The 14780-nt window shown below is 40.3% G+C and overlaps 1 pseudogene; it reads right to left on the minus strand.

Moving 5' to 3' along the window:
- Positions 1–1183: 1183 nt before the first annotated feature.
- On the minus strand, positions 1184–7154 carry LOC138083638 (dnaJ homolog subfamily A member 2 pseudogene; annotated as a pseudogene).
- Between the last annotated feature and the right edge of the window lie 7626 nt (positions 7155–14780).

Consider the following 14780-nt stretch of genomic DNA (forward strand, 5'->3'; position numbering starts at 1 on the left):
AAGTGTGCAGATAAGGAGATCAGTAGAGAGTGCCTGTGTGAGTCCTTCAGAGAAAGCCCATTTATTTTCTCCTTCTCTGTTACCTTCTGCTGTCTAGCCAAGTGAGGCCTGCACAACAAGGGGGAGGTGGGCGAGCACTGGCTGTGAGGCTACACAGCCCAAGTTACATATGGCCTCTCTTCCCCAGGTGCCCCGCAACACAGGAGGGTCTCGCCTTTCCTTATCAGTTCTGAAATACGAGGCACAGAGACTCAACGGCTGCTAAGGGAAAAGGCTATCACAGAGCAAATACCTGAAGGGGAGAGACATATTTGAGAAAGAACAGATAACATTTTCAACATATTTAGAGATCCCAGCCCTCGTTCGGCTTCAGTATCCCTTCACCTGAGCTTTTACCAATAAGATGTGTCAAACAAATTAAACTGTTCAGGGGAAGGCATCTTACCAGTCCTTTCTTCTTGTGTTGAAGCTGGCTTGGAGACAAACATGCTGAAATAATCAGTCTTGGTAATTTCACAAGCTAAGGGACTCCAAGCATGCCATATATTTTTCTTTTTTTAATAAATACCAACTGCTTTTTATTATTCAGTTCCAGAAACCTTTCACAAGATGGTACAAATAAGAAAAAGAAACACACCCCTGCCCGAAACTTTACAACCACAGCTCAGCTAATGATATTTTTTCCATTGTTCCCAGTCAACTCCAAACCCATTGTGTGCAAAGTCCATTTTTCCATGCATCTAAATGATAGATACAGCCTATGAAATTCTTTATTCTATTTGTAGCAGCTTATGCAGAGGCAGCCAAACACAAAGCTTCAGGACAAACTATATAGAAACTTTACAAAGTGGGATTTGAATTTAAAATATGAAACACAAAATCTACACAAAACTGATAAAAATCAAGCACAGATATCAGGACTGAAATTTACAACCCATGTGTGAAAGGGAGTCTTGTTTCAAGTGTTTTATTCTGCTATAGAACAGTCGACATAAAGATGTAAAGCTTTGTGGTTAGTTTAAATTATATACTCTGTAGATACTATACCAATTTAAAAAGTTACACATAGACCAACAGATGTCCATCAGTTCATCTGGGTTGACCAGACGCTCCAGCTGGATTGCGGAAAACAAACCAGGCCAATGTGGAAAGAAAATCCACCCGTGCAATTTGTTTGCAGAGTTTACTGATGGGCACATTGCACTCCTGGTCCGTGATGGCTACTGCTTTCTTCATCAGAGCTATCATTATAGGCGTCAGGCCCCTGACCACCTCCTGAGTCCTGAGTGCTATCAAATTCTTGAAGCTCTACCTTCTCTGTGTCTCCAATAATACTTAGAACTTCTGGTCTAGATGATAGAAGATCTTCTAATTCAGAAAGCTTGTCTAGGTCGATCCAGTTGTTTTCAGGAAACTGCACATCAAACTTTATGTAAAGATCACCTTTTTCAAAGGGATTATGATATTGTGGCATTTCTTCACCTTGAACTATAAGAACACATCCTGGTTTGATTACTTTGCCAGGGGGTTATTTTACCACAATCTGATGTTCATCAAGGTGCTTAAATGTGAACTGAAATCCACACAGAGCTTTAACAAGTCCTATCTTATATGTCATGTGCAAATCATTCCCATCTCTCTGGAACACCTCATGTTCTTTTTCTTGTAGCAAAAGAACAACGTCTCCTGGGTCCACTTCTGGGGCCTGCTCTGCTTCCCCAGTAAATGTAAATTCTCTGTCCATGTTTTAGGCCTTTGTCTATGTGGACTTCAAGAATCTTGACTTCTTTAATCACCTTCTTCCCTTCACATTTTTTACAACGGTCCTTTTCATTAATTACCTCTCCTTCTCCAATACAGTCCGAACACACAGACTGCATCTGCTGTTCCATTCCTGGGGCCAGCTGTTTGATGATGTGTACACCTCGACCCCGACCAGCACTACCCTTCTGAATAGCTAGCTCCACACTCTCACCTTGGCCACTGCACGCCACTGCAGAGTGTGTTCTTGCTGAGGTGTAGTCTGGTTGTCTTGCCATTACACAGGTCTTCTAAAAATACTTCGAGCGGATGCATCATGTCCCCTCCTCTTCTTCTGCCATTTCGACTTCTGCTCTGATTGACCATGAAGCCAAATAAGCCTCCACCAAAAATGTGAGAGAAAATACCCATGCCACCACTTTCACCAACCACTACCTTCCCGAAGACCTTGTTCTCCATATCCGTCATATAGTTCCCGCTTCTCAGGATTTGATAGTACTTCATATGAAAAACCGGAGAAGGCAATGGCACCCCACTCCAGTACGCTTGCCTGGAAAATCCCACGGATGGAGGAGCCTGGTGGGCTGCCATTCATGGGGTCGCCAAGAGTCAGACATGACTGAGTGACTTCACTTTCAATTTTCCCTTTCATGCATTGGAGAAGGAAATGGCAACCCACTCCAGTGTTCTTGCCTGGAGAATCCCAGGGACGGGGGAGCCTGGTGGGCTGCCGTCTATGGGGTTGCACAGAGTCGGACACGACTGAAGCGACTCAGCAGCAGCAGCATATGAAAAACTTATTTCTTTGAATTTGTCACCAGCATTTGGACTCTTATCAGGATGGTATTCTTTGTCTAACTTTATATATGCCTTCTTCAGTTCGTTCTCGCTGGGGCCACGCGGGACGCCCTGGATGTACAGTTTCCTGTCGGCCACGTTCGCCTTGGCGGCCGCCGGGCAGCTCACAGGCAAGAAGGCGGAGCAGCAGGAGGAGCGAAGCTGGGCCCTAAAGCAGCAGCGGAGGTGTGGGCGGAGACAGCGAGCAGGCACACCATATTTTCCTCTTTGCAGACAGTCACTCTCAATCCCTAGACCAAAGGGAGTATCAACTTTTGCTGAAATCATTAAATAGTAGTAATGGGGGAATTACAGTTCTTTCTCTCAGCAGTTCTTTATTAAAACTCAGTTCAGTTCAGTCGCTCAGTCGTGTCCAACTCTTTGCGACCCCATGAATCGCAGCACGCCAGGCCTCCCTGTCCATCACCAACTCCCGAAGTTTACCCAAACGCATGTCCATCAAGTCGGTGATGCCATCCAACCATCTCATCCTCTGTCGTCCCCTTCTCCTCCTGCCTTCAATCTTTCCCAGTATCAGGGTCTTTTCCATGAGTCAGCTGTTCGCATCAGGTGGCCAAAGTATTGGAGTTTCAGCTTCAACATCAGTCCCTCCAATGAACACTCAGGACTGATCTCCTTTATGATGGACTGCTTGGATCTCCCTGCAGTCCAAGGGACTGTCAAGAGTCTTCTCCAACACCACAGTTCAAAAGCATCAATAGCAAAGTAATATCTCTGTTTTTTAACATGCTGTCTAGATTGGTCATAGCTTTTCTTCCAAGGAGGAAGCATCTTTTAATTTCATGGCTGCACTCACCATCTGCAGTGATTTTGGAGCCCCCAAAAATAAAGTCTGACACCGTTTCCACTGTTTCCCCATCTATTTGCCATGAAGTGATGGGACTGCATGCCATGATCTTAGTTTTCTGAATGTTGAGTTTTAAGCCAGCTTTTTCATTCTCCTCTTTCACCTTCATCAAGAGGCTCTTTAGTTCCTATTCGCTTTCTGCCTTAAGGGTGGTGTCATCTGCATATCTGAGGTTATTGATATTTTGCCCGGCAGTCTTGATTCCAGCTTGTGCTTCATCCAGTCCGGCATTTTGCTTGATGTACTCCTCATGTAAGTTAAATAAGCAGGGTGACAATATACAGTCTTGACATAGTCCTTTCCTGATTTTGAACCAGTCCATTGTTCCATGTCCGGTTCTAACTGTTGCTTCTTGACCTGCATACAGGTTTTCGCAGGGATCATGCTGGAATTCTTTTATAGGTCAAGTTAAGGCTTCATGAGCCTCTTCAGCTCTCACTTTCATCTTTCCCATCATCAGCACTGCTTGTTAGCTAAAGAAATGGAGGGAAAAGGAATTTCGATTAATTGGAGGCAACATTAAAGGAATCTAAGAGTGCTCCACACATAACAAGCTTGCAGAGAGGGTTCTGATGGGAAATCCAAGACAAGCCAAACGAAGTAAGGAGGAAGTGAGGTGTATTCTGTGGAATTAATAATCTGAAATGTACTACCAGGAAGAGACTAATTCCAGATTCCTACAGCTTCAAATTCTCTTAAAATATAAGGATAGCTGGGAGGCAAGAAAATTCTTAAAACTTACATTGTGAAAATATGAGGTCACCAGTTTAAAGAATGAAAAGATACTGGGTTTTATGAGGGGATCTCGAAAAATGAGAAGAAAGAGAAAGCTGGGTGTTTAAGTCTCTTTCTTTTTAGAATTGCGATACATATTCCTAATGTTCTTGGCCTTTTATATATCCCTGAGACCTTACCAGGTCTTACCTGGTGACATTTCCCTCAAAAACATGGTATTCTTTTCTATTTTGACTTCTAATAAGCTCTGCCATTTGCCTGAATGATTTTCTACTCATTTTACATCTGGAAAACCTCATTCGTCTTCCAAGACGCAGCTCAAATATTTCAAGGAAGACTTCCCACCATCCATAGCCAGAGTGAATCTCTGTCCTTATCTGCTCTGCCCATGTCTCTTAATTCCACCATTGGGCCCTTACGTTGCATATATTTCTTGTTCTTATGTCTGTTCATTTTTGTATCCTTAATACCTGGGGGGGGAGACATATTTTGTAAATAAATATGAAATACTGAAAAGATAAGTGAATGAATACAAGAGTAAAGATGAGTAGATCGAACATTTGGCATAGGTGATGTAATATTAACAATAGACAGATATAACAAATATATTTAATTTTGAGTTTTCTCTCTTCTTCACATAACATAGAGATCTTCAAGATTTAAGTAACAATAACTTTAGTAAGGAGGGTATTTGTCTCACTATCTCACCTCTAAGGCATCATTCAGTTCCAGGTGCGATGTTTTAAGAGCGTCTTAGACTCCCTGAATTGGAACGGACCATGAAGATTATTTGGCCCAATCTCGTTTTCATGACAATGTTTTCATCAAGTGGTTGTCCAGCCTCTGATTGCAACTCACCCATCACCAGAGTCAGGGAGCTAACAACTTCCTGACACAGTCAGTTTTCTCTTCAAACCTTATTTAACATGAGCTTTGTTTTAATGAACTTTCTCCCTTTGCTCCTAGGGCTTAATCCTTTAGCTCTCAGAAGACAGTCATAATGCCTTCCCTACCTCAGTCTTTCCCACTCCAGGTGAAACCCTGTTATTCTTCAGCAGCTCATTATATGACATGACAATATCACCCAAGAAACCAGAGGAATATGCTTTGACCACACCGGGTGCAGAGCATAGCGCCACCAGCACAGAAGTCCATTAGGACTGTCGCATTTTCCTTATTCTTGCAATCCTAACAGCTACTTACGGAGACTTGTTGAAACATATTCACTTATGTTTCAAGCTCTTAACACTCAGTGTATCATTTAATTCTTTTCCTATTTTGTACTTGATGAAACTGAGACTTGTAGAGGATAAATACTTGCCCAGAGTCACACTATGAGTACTATATTTCTATTAATACAGCTTGTGATTATTTTTTGTTTTGTTGACTTTTTTGGGGCAGTCATACCCAGAGTTAACTCCTACTGAAACATCTAAGTGTTTTCTGCATGTGTGATGACTTGGTCATTATTTCCACCTTCATAAAGCAATTAAGAAATTTTTTTCCCCCAAAATTTTATTATACAAATTTTCAAATATTGAGAAAATATTGAAAGAATAGTACAATGAACACTGTACATCTACCTGAGTCCACGGGTTATCATTTTATCAGGTTGGTTTTATATAACTTTTTATTTATACATCTATCTTTCCATCCATGAATTTCAAAATAGGTTGCACTTCTCCCTTAAATTTTTTAGTATGCATTTCCTAAGAATAAAAAATATTGTCCTATATAAACAATTGTCACACTTAAAAAAGTTAGCAATAATACCCAGTCCTTACAAACTCCTTTAACTTTCCCAAAATATCTTTTGCAAAAAATTGTGGTATAATACACATCACATAAAATTTACAATTTTAATAATTTTTAAGTGTACAGAACACAAGTGTTAAGCGCATTCACTTTGGTGCAAACAATTCTAGAACTCTTTTCATCTTGAAAAACTGAAACTCTGTATCCATTAAATAATCACTCCTCATTCTCTTTTTCTCCAGCCCATGATAACCACCGTTCCATCGTCTACCTCTATGAATTTGACTACTCTGGATACTTCATGTAAGTGAAATCATACAATGTTTGTCATTTTTATGACTGGCTTATTTCACTTAGCATAATGTCCTCAAAATTCATCCATGTTGTAGTGTGGGAAATATAGATTTTCCATCCTTTTTAAGGCTGAATTATATTCCATTGTGTGTTTATATCATATTTATTTATTCACCTGTTGATGGACACTTGAGTTACTTCTGCCTTTACACTATTTTGAATAGTGCTGCTGTGAACATGAGTGCATAAGTATCTTTTGAAGCCTTTATTTGAATTCTTTAGAGTATATACCCAGAAGTGGAATTGCTGGGTTGTGTGATAATTTATATAATTTTGAGGGGAACCTTTATACTGCTTTCCCCAGCAGCTGCTCACTTCTTACCAACAATGCGCAAGGGTTTTCATTTCTTTACATCCTCACCAATGCTTCTTTTCTTTTCTTTCTTTCTTTCTTTCTCTTTTTCTTTGATGGTAGCTATTCTAATGGATGTGATGTGGCTTCTCATTGTGGTTTAAATTACTTTTCCTTAATGATTAGTGATGCTGGACATCCTTTCATGTGCTTATTGGCTCTTTGTATATCTTCTTTAGAGAAATGTCTATTCAAGTCCTCTGCCTATTTGTAATAGAGTTGTTTATTTTTTGTTGTTGAATTGTAAGAGTTCTTTATACATTCTGGATATTAACCCCTTCTCAGATATAAGATTTGTAAATATTTTCTTCCATTCTGTGGATTGCCTTTCACTCCGTTTATGTCCTTTGATGAAACAGTGACTTTTTGAATTCAAAATACCTTTGTTCTGACTAAACTTCATGTCTTTGCATGCTTTATCTCTACCTAGAATGTCCTCCTACCTTCTTCTGTTTGGATAATGCCTATGCATCCTCTAATACTCAGCCCCATTGTCGCCTCCTCCACTCCACCTGAACTGGACATTTTACAACTGTTTTCCTAGAGTATTCTCTGCAGGAGCCTCTATTATGGCTTTTAGTCTAGAGCATTATAGCCCTCTGATTACCTTGAAGGCAAAGACCACTTTGTTTGTCTTTATTTTCATAGTGCCTAGAACAGTGGCTCATAAACTTCTATTGAACTAGCAAGTGTTATATTTAGCTGAACACTCTGAACTAGAGAGGTCAGAGGAAATCACCAAGAATGGAGAAAAGTGATGATGATGAAAAAGCATGTGTGTAATATTTTACAATACTCAAATAATGTAGGCATATATTATTTCATTCCACCCAGCTTTATTGATGTATGATTGACAAAACTTGTATGTATTTAGGTTGTACAGTGTGATTTTTTTTAAGGCCAATGTAATGATTTAATACACATATACATTATGAAATTATTACCACAATCAAGTTAATTAATACATCCATCACCTCACATAATTTTATTTGCTTTTGTTTTGTGGTGAGCACACTTAGTATCTACTCATTCAGCAAATACCAAATATATAAGAAGTGAAGAGGAACTAAAAAGCCTCTTGATAAAAGTGAAAGAGGAGAGTGAAAAAGTTGGCTTAAAGCTCAACATTCAGAAAACGAAGATCATGGCATCTGGTCCCATCACCTCATGGGAAATAGATGGGGAAACAATGGAAACAGTATCAGACTATCTTTTTGGGCTCCAAAATCACTGCAGATGGTGACTGCAGCCATGAAATTAAAAGACGCTTACTCCTTGGAAGAAAAGTTATGACCAACCTAGATGGCATATTGAAAAGCAGAGACATTACTTTGCCAACAAAGGTCCGTTTAGTCAAGGCTATGGTTTTTCCTGTGGTCATGTATGGATGCGAGAGTTGGACTGTGAAGAAAGCTGAGCGCTGAAGAATTGATGCTTTTGAACTGTGGTGTTGGAGAAGACTCTTGAGAGTCCCTTGGACTGCAAGAAGATCCAACCAGTCCATTCTAAAGGAGATCAGCCCTGGGATTTCTTTGGAAGAAATGATGCTAAAGGTGAAACTCCAGTACTTTGGCCATCTCATGCGAAGAGTTGACTCATTGGAAAAGACTCTGATGCTGGGAGGGATTGGGGGCAGAAGGAGAAGGGGATGACAGAGGATGAGATGGCTGGATGGCATCCCCGACTCAATGGACATGAGTTTGAGTGAACTCTGGGAGATGGTGATGGACAGGGAGGCCTGGCATGCTGCAATTCATGGGGTCACAAAGAGTCAAACATGACTGAGTGACTGAACTGAACTGAACTGATGGACCTTTGTTGGCAAATTTATATCTCTGCTTTTTAATATGCAGTTAAGGTTTTTGTCATAGCTTTCCTTCCAAGGAGTGTCTTTTAATTTCATGGGGGCAGTCACCATCTGCAGTAATTCTGGAGCCCAAGGAAATAAAATCTGTCACTGCTTCCACTTTGCCATGAAGTGATGGGACTGGATGCCATGATCTTAGTTTTTTCTTAGTGTTGAGTTTCAAGCCAGCTTTTTTACTCTCTTCTTTCCCTCATCAAGAGACTCTTAGGTTCTTCTTCACTTTCTGCCATTAGGGTGGTATCATCTGCATATCTGAGGTTATTGATATTTCCCCTGACAATCTTAGTTCCAGCTTGTGATTCATCCAGTCAGACATTTTGCACGATATACTCTGCATATAGGGGTTTCCCAGGTGGCTCAGTGGGCAAAGGATCCGCCTGCAATGCAGAAGGTACAGGAGATGTGAGCTCAATCCATGAGTTGGAAAGTTCCCCTGAAAGTGGGCATGGCAACCCACTCCAATATTCTTGCCTGGAGAATCCCATGGACAGAGGAGCCTGCTGCTGCTGCTGCTGCTAAGTTGCTTCAGTCGTGTCTGACTCTGTGTGACCCCATAGATGGCAGCCCACAAGGCTTCCCTGTCCCTGGGATTCTCCAGGCAAGAACACTGGAGTGGGTTGCCATTTACTTCTCCAATGCATGAAAGTTAAAAGTGAAAGTGAAGTCACTCAATCATGTCTGACTCTTAGCGACCCCATGGACTGCAGCCTACCAGGCTCCTCTGTCCATGGATTTTCCAGGTAAGAGTACTGGAGTGGGTTGCCATTGCTTTCTCCAACAGAGGAGCCTGGCAGACTACAAAGAATTGCAGAATTGAACACGACTGAAGCAATTAAGCACACATTCACTCATGCACACTCTGCATATAAGTTAAATAAGCAAAATGACAATATGCAGCCTTGTTATACTCCTTTCCCAATTTCGAACCACTCAGCTATTCTATGTCCTATTTTAACTATTGCTTCTTGACCCCCATACATTTTTCTCAGGAGACAGGTAAGGTGGTCTGGTGTTCCCATTTCCATATAGTCAAAGCTATGGTTTTTCCAGTAGTCAGGTATGGATGTGAGAGCTGGACCATAAAGAAGGCTGAGTGCAGAACTGATGCTTTAAAAGTTGTGGTATTGAAGAAGACTCTTGGGAGTCCTTTGGACTGCAAAGAGATCAAACCAGTCAATCCTATAGGAAATCAATCCTGAATATATATTGGAAGGACTGATGCTGAAGCTGAAGCTCCAATACTTTGGCCACCTGATGTGAAGAACTGACTTATTGGAAAAGACCCTGATGCTGGGAAAGATTGAAGGTGAAAGGAGAAGGAGCAGGAGAAGAGGAGGTGGTTAGATAGCATCACTGACTCAATGGACATGAATGTGAACAAACTTCAGGAGATAGTGAAGGACAGGGGAGCCTGGTGTGCCGCCGTCCATGGGGTCACAAAGAGTCGGACATGACTTAGTGACTGAACAACAAGACCACGATGATACATACTAGTTTCCCTGAACTTATTCATCTTCTGGCCAAAATTTTGTGCCTTTCAACCAATATCTCCCCATAGCCTCTATATCTCAGTGCTTAGCAACCACCATTCTACTGTTTGTTTCTATGAGTTCAACTTTTTTAGATTCCACATATATGGAGATCACATAGCATTTGTCTTTCTGCGTCTGGTTTATTTCACTTAGCATAATGTCCTTCAGATTCATCCATGTTGTTGCACATGGCACAATCTCTTTTTTAACAGCTGAATAATATTCCTGCGTGTGTCACATTTTCTTTCTCCGTTCATCTGTCGGTGCATCCATGTCTTGGCAGTGAAAGCATGGAGTCCTAACCACTGGGCCACTAGGGAATTCCTAGGCTGTTTCCATATCTTGGCTATTGTAAATAATACTGCAACAAACACGAGGATGAAGACATCTCTTCAACATACTGATTCCATTTCCTTTGGATGTATACCCAGAAGTGGGATTGCTGGATCATACAGCAGTTCTATTTTTTTGAAAAACCTCATTACTTTTTTCCATAACGGTTGTCCAAATTGACATTCCTATCAGCAGTGTACAAGGGTTCCCTTGTCCACATCTTCACCAACACTATTTATCTCTTATCTTTTTAATAGCAGCCAGGTTAGCCACCTTAATTGATGTGAGGTGATATTTCACTGTGGTTTTGATTTACATTTCTCTGATGGTTAGTGATGTTTAGCACCTTTTCTGGAGAAGGCAATGGCACCCCACTCCAGTACTCTTGCGCCTGGAAAATCCCATGGACGGAGGAGCCTGGTGGGCTATAGTCCATGGGGTCACTAAGAGTCGGGCACGACTGAGCGACTTCCCTTTCACTTTTCACTTTAATGCATTGGAGAAGGAAATGGCAACCCACTCCAGTGTTCTTGCCTGGAGAATCCCAGGGACGGCAGAGCCTGGTGGGCTGCCGTCTATGGGGTTGCACAGAGTTGGACATGAGTGAAGCGACTTAGCAGCAGCAACAGCACCTTTTCACATACCTGTTGGCCATTTGTATGCCTTCTTCGAAAAAATGTCATCTCAGGTCTTTTTAATCCAGTTATTTTTATTTTTTTGCTATGAGTTCTTTGTGTATTTTGGATATTAACTTCTTATCAGATATATGGTTTGCAAATATCTTCTCTCAATCCATAGGTTGCCTTTTCATTTTGTTGATGGTTCACTCACTTTGCTGTATGTTACTTGGCTTGTTTTTACTTTGACATAGTCCCATTTATTTATTTTTGCTTTTGTTGCCTGTGCTTTTGGTGTTACACGCAAAAAATTATTGCCAAAACCAATGCCAAGTTTTCCCCCTGCGTTTTCTTCTAGGAGTTTTATGGTTTCACGTTTTACTTTTATTTTATTTTTGGCTGCACTGTATGGCATGCAAAATCTTAGTTTCCTGCTGCTGCTGCCAGGGATCAAATCCATACCTCCTGCAGAGGAAGTGCGGAGTCTTAACCACTGGACTTCCAGGGAAATCCCTCAGGTTTTACATTGAAATCTAATCCATTTTGAATTATTTTTTGCATATGTGTAAGATAGGGCCCAATGCATTCTGTTGCATGTGGATATCCAATTTCCCCAACACTATTTATTGAAGAGATTATCCTTTTCTAATATATGTTATATATTCTTGATGCTCTTGTCAAAGATTAGTTGGCCGTATATGTGTGGATTTATTTCTGGGCTCTGTATTCTGTTCCATTGGTCTGTGTGTCTGTTTTTATGCCAGTATCATACTGTTCTGATTACTGTAGCCTTACAGTGTAGTTTGAAGTCAGAAAGTGTTATGTCTCCAGGTTTGTTCTTCTTTCTCAAGATTGCCTTGACTAGTCAGGGATTTTTGTGGTTCCATATGTATTTTAGAATTTCTTTTTTATATTTCTGTGAAAATTCCATTGAAATTTTGATGGACTACATTGAATCTGTAGATCATTTTGGGTAGTATGAACATGTTAATAATATTAATTCTTCTAATTTGTGAATATGAGATATCTTTCCATTTATTGGCATCTTTTTCAATTTGTCTCATCAGTGTCTGATAGTTTTCAATGTACAAATATTTCACCTCCTTGTATTTTATTCTTTCTGGTGCTATTATAAATTGGACTGTTTTCTTAATTTCCTTTTCGATAGTTCATTGTTAGTATATAGAAATGAAACTGATTTTTGCATGTTAATTTTATATCCTGCAACTATACTGAATTCTTTCATTAGTTCTAATAGTGTTTTAGTGGTGTCTTTAGGTATTTCTATAGATAAGTTCCTGTCAACTACATTAGAGAGAATTTAACTTCTTTTCTGATGTGGATGCCTTTTATTTATTTTTCTTGCCTAACTGATCCAACTAAGTCTTCCAGTGTAATGTTGAATAGCAGTTATGAGACTGGGTATCTTTGTCATGTTTTTGACCTTAGAGGAAAAGTTGTCAACTTTTCATCACTGAGTGTGATGTTAGTGGGTTTGTCATAGATGGCCTTCTTATGTTGAGGTACTTTCTTCTATACTTAATTTGTGGAGAGTTTTGAATCGTGAGAGGATTTTGAATTTTGTTAAATGCCTTTTCAGCATCTATTAAGGTGATTATATGGTTTTTATCCTTTATTATGTTAATGCAAAACATCACATTTATTAATTTGCATATGTTGACTCATGCTTGCAGGGATAAATCCTACTTGATCATAGTGTTTGATCCTTTTAATGTGCTATTGAATTCATCTGCTAGTATTTTGTTGAGGGCTCTTGCATCTATGTTCATGAAGGATATTGGCTATAACTTTCTTATAGTGTTCTTGTCAGGCCTTGGTATCAGGGTAATGCTGGCCGTGTAAAATGAGTTTGAAAGTGTTCTCTCCTCTTTAATTTTTTAGAAAATTTTGAGAAGGATTGATATTAGTTCTTTAAATGTTTGGTAGATTTACCAATGAAGCCGACTGGTCCTCGGCTTTTCTTTATTAGGGATTCTTGATTACTGATTCAATCTCCTGACTCATTACTGGTCTGTTTAGATTTTCCTTTTCTTCAATATTCAGTCTTGGTTGGTTGTATGTTTCTAGGAATTTATCCACTTCTTCAAGGTTATCCAATTTGTTGGCATATAATTGTTCACAGTAGCCTCTTATGATCCTTTGCATTTCTGTGGTATGATGTTATCTTATTTGATCCTCAAAACAGTAGGTAAAGTATGCATATTTAGTCTTCATTTTACAGAGGAAGAAGGTGAACTTCCGAGAGGTTCATTGACTTTCTTAAGGCTACATAGACGAAAATTGGTGGGGCCAGGTCTTTTCACTACCAGTCCATTGTTCTTTTCCTGTATAGGGCATTGTGGAAGTAACTGAAAATGCTGAGCTTGGAGTAGAAAAGACTTAAAGCAGATATTACAGACATTTGCAAAGATCTAAAAGAATAACACATGGAGTTCTTGAAAGGGCTTCCATTTATTCTGTTTAGCTCTTAAGAGTGAGATTAGGAAGGTAATAGGAAGAACTTTTTGACAATAAAACTGTCCAAATTTGAACTGGACTTTCTAATCAACTTCCTATAACTTGGGGTGTTAAAGCATCAGCATATGGGCATCTGAAAGGAAAGTTCTTGGGTGGGAGCCTGGACTAGATGACCCTGAGATCTCTCAATGACTTTAGTATTCCCTTTGGGTCTTTCCCTGTATCTCTTGTGAACATATGTCCTGGGAACATTTGCATGGCTGGCTTAACCAGAACCACCAGTAAAGTTGGACATCACCCCTTTGTAGAAGCTGAGTTGTACCTTGCTCCCAGAAGCAAATAAAGAAAACAATTCTGAACTGAAATGAATATAGATTGATTCCCATCAAGACATGTGTTCCTTTCAGTGATGCTTAGGATCATAATGCTAAGAAAGCCCTCATTGCAGTTGGAACCAAGAAATCAAGATCTCCAAAACTCAGAGGTATAATCAGATGGGAATGAGAGAAACAGTTGTATTAGGGACAGGTCAGAGGGAACTATTCAGCAAGAATTCCCCTCTGTACACCACATTCTTCTCCTGGAAGCACTTTGGAAACTTGACCTTGAATTCTTTCTGGGAGAAAGGAGAAGTCAGTAACCTGGGGAGTCAGAGTAGGAACCAAAGTCTTAGGATATAATCCAGTTGTCAAATGTCCTTCATGCTCCTCTGGCAGCATGAAGTCAGAGGTTTCCAGGAGACTGCTGATTGCTCAGGCAATCAGGTCGTGAAGCCCTAACTGCTCAGGGCAGTATTGAGCTCTTGGAGGGAATGAGTATTGGAACAACATCGATGTCTTCACATTCGGTATTTAATAATCTGGACGCATATTGCCATCACCCTTCTGTGAACCCTGACCTTCCTTTCAAGTCCCTGGCCCTCAGGTTCATTAAAAAAATCTGATCACTAGTGACCTGGGTCCCATTGTAGCTGACACTGCCTCAGTCCTTGCATTTCTGCTCTGGCCCTGACATGCTTCAGGGATGCAAAACAGCTGGGGCTCAGTGGTGAGAAAATAACTTGCTGGAGAAATCTGTCTACAGCAAGGACTTCAGTGTGGAGCTAGGAGATGGGAAAAGGACAGCAGGAAATAAGAGGTTTTGCCCTGCTGAGCAGGAAAATATTGTTTTCATGGGCTACCAGGATGCAGAGGTTGGGGCAAAGATGAAATTCTCTTCTAAGGAAAGAAAAATGAGAGAGAAATAGCATCTCTCCAGCTGTAGCCAAAACAGCTGCAGGGTCACCCTTTGG

This window comes from Capricornis sumatraensis, chromosome 8, assembly GCF_032405125.1.
Source record: "Capricornis sumatraensis isolate serow.1 chromosome 8, serow.2, whole genome shotgun sequence".
Taxonomy (NCBI): Eukaryota; Metazoa; Chordata; class Mammalia; order Artiodactyla; family Bovidae; genus Capricornis; species Capricornis sumatraensis.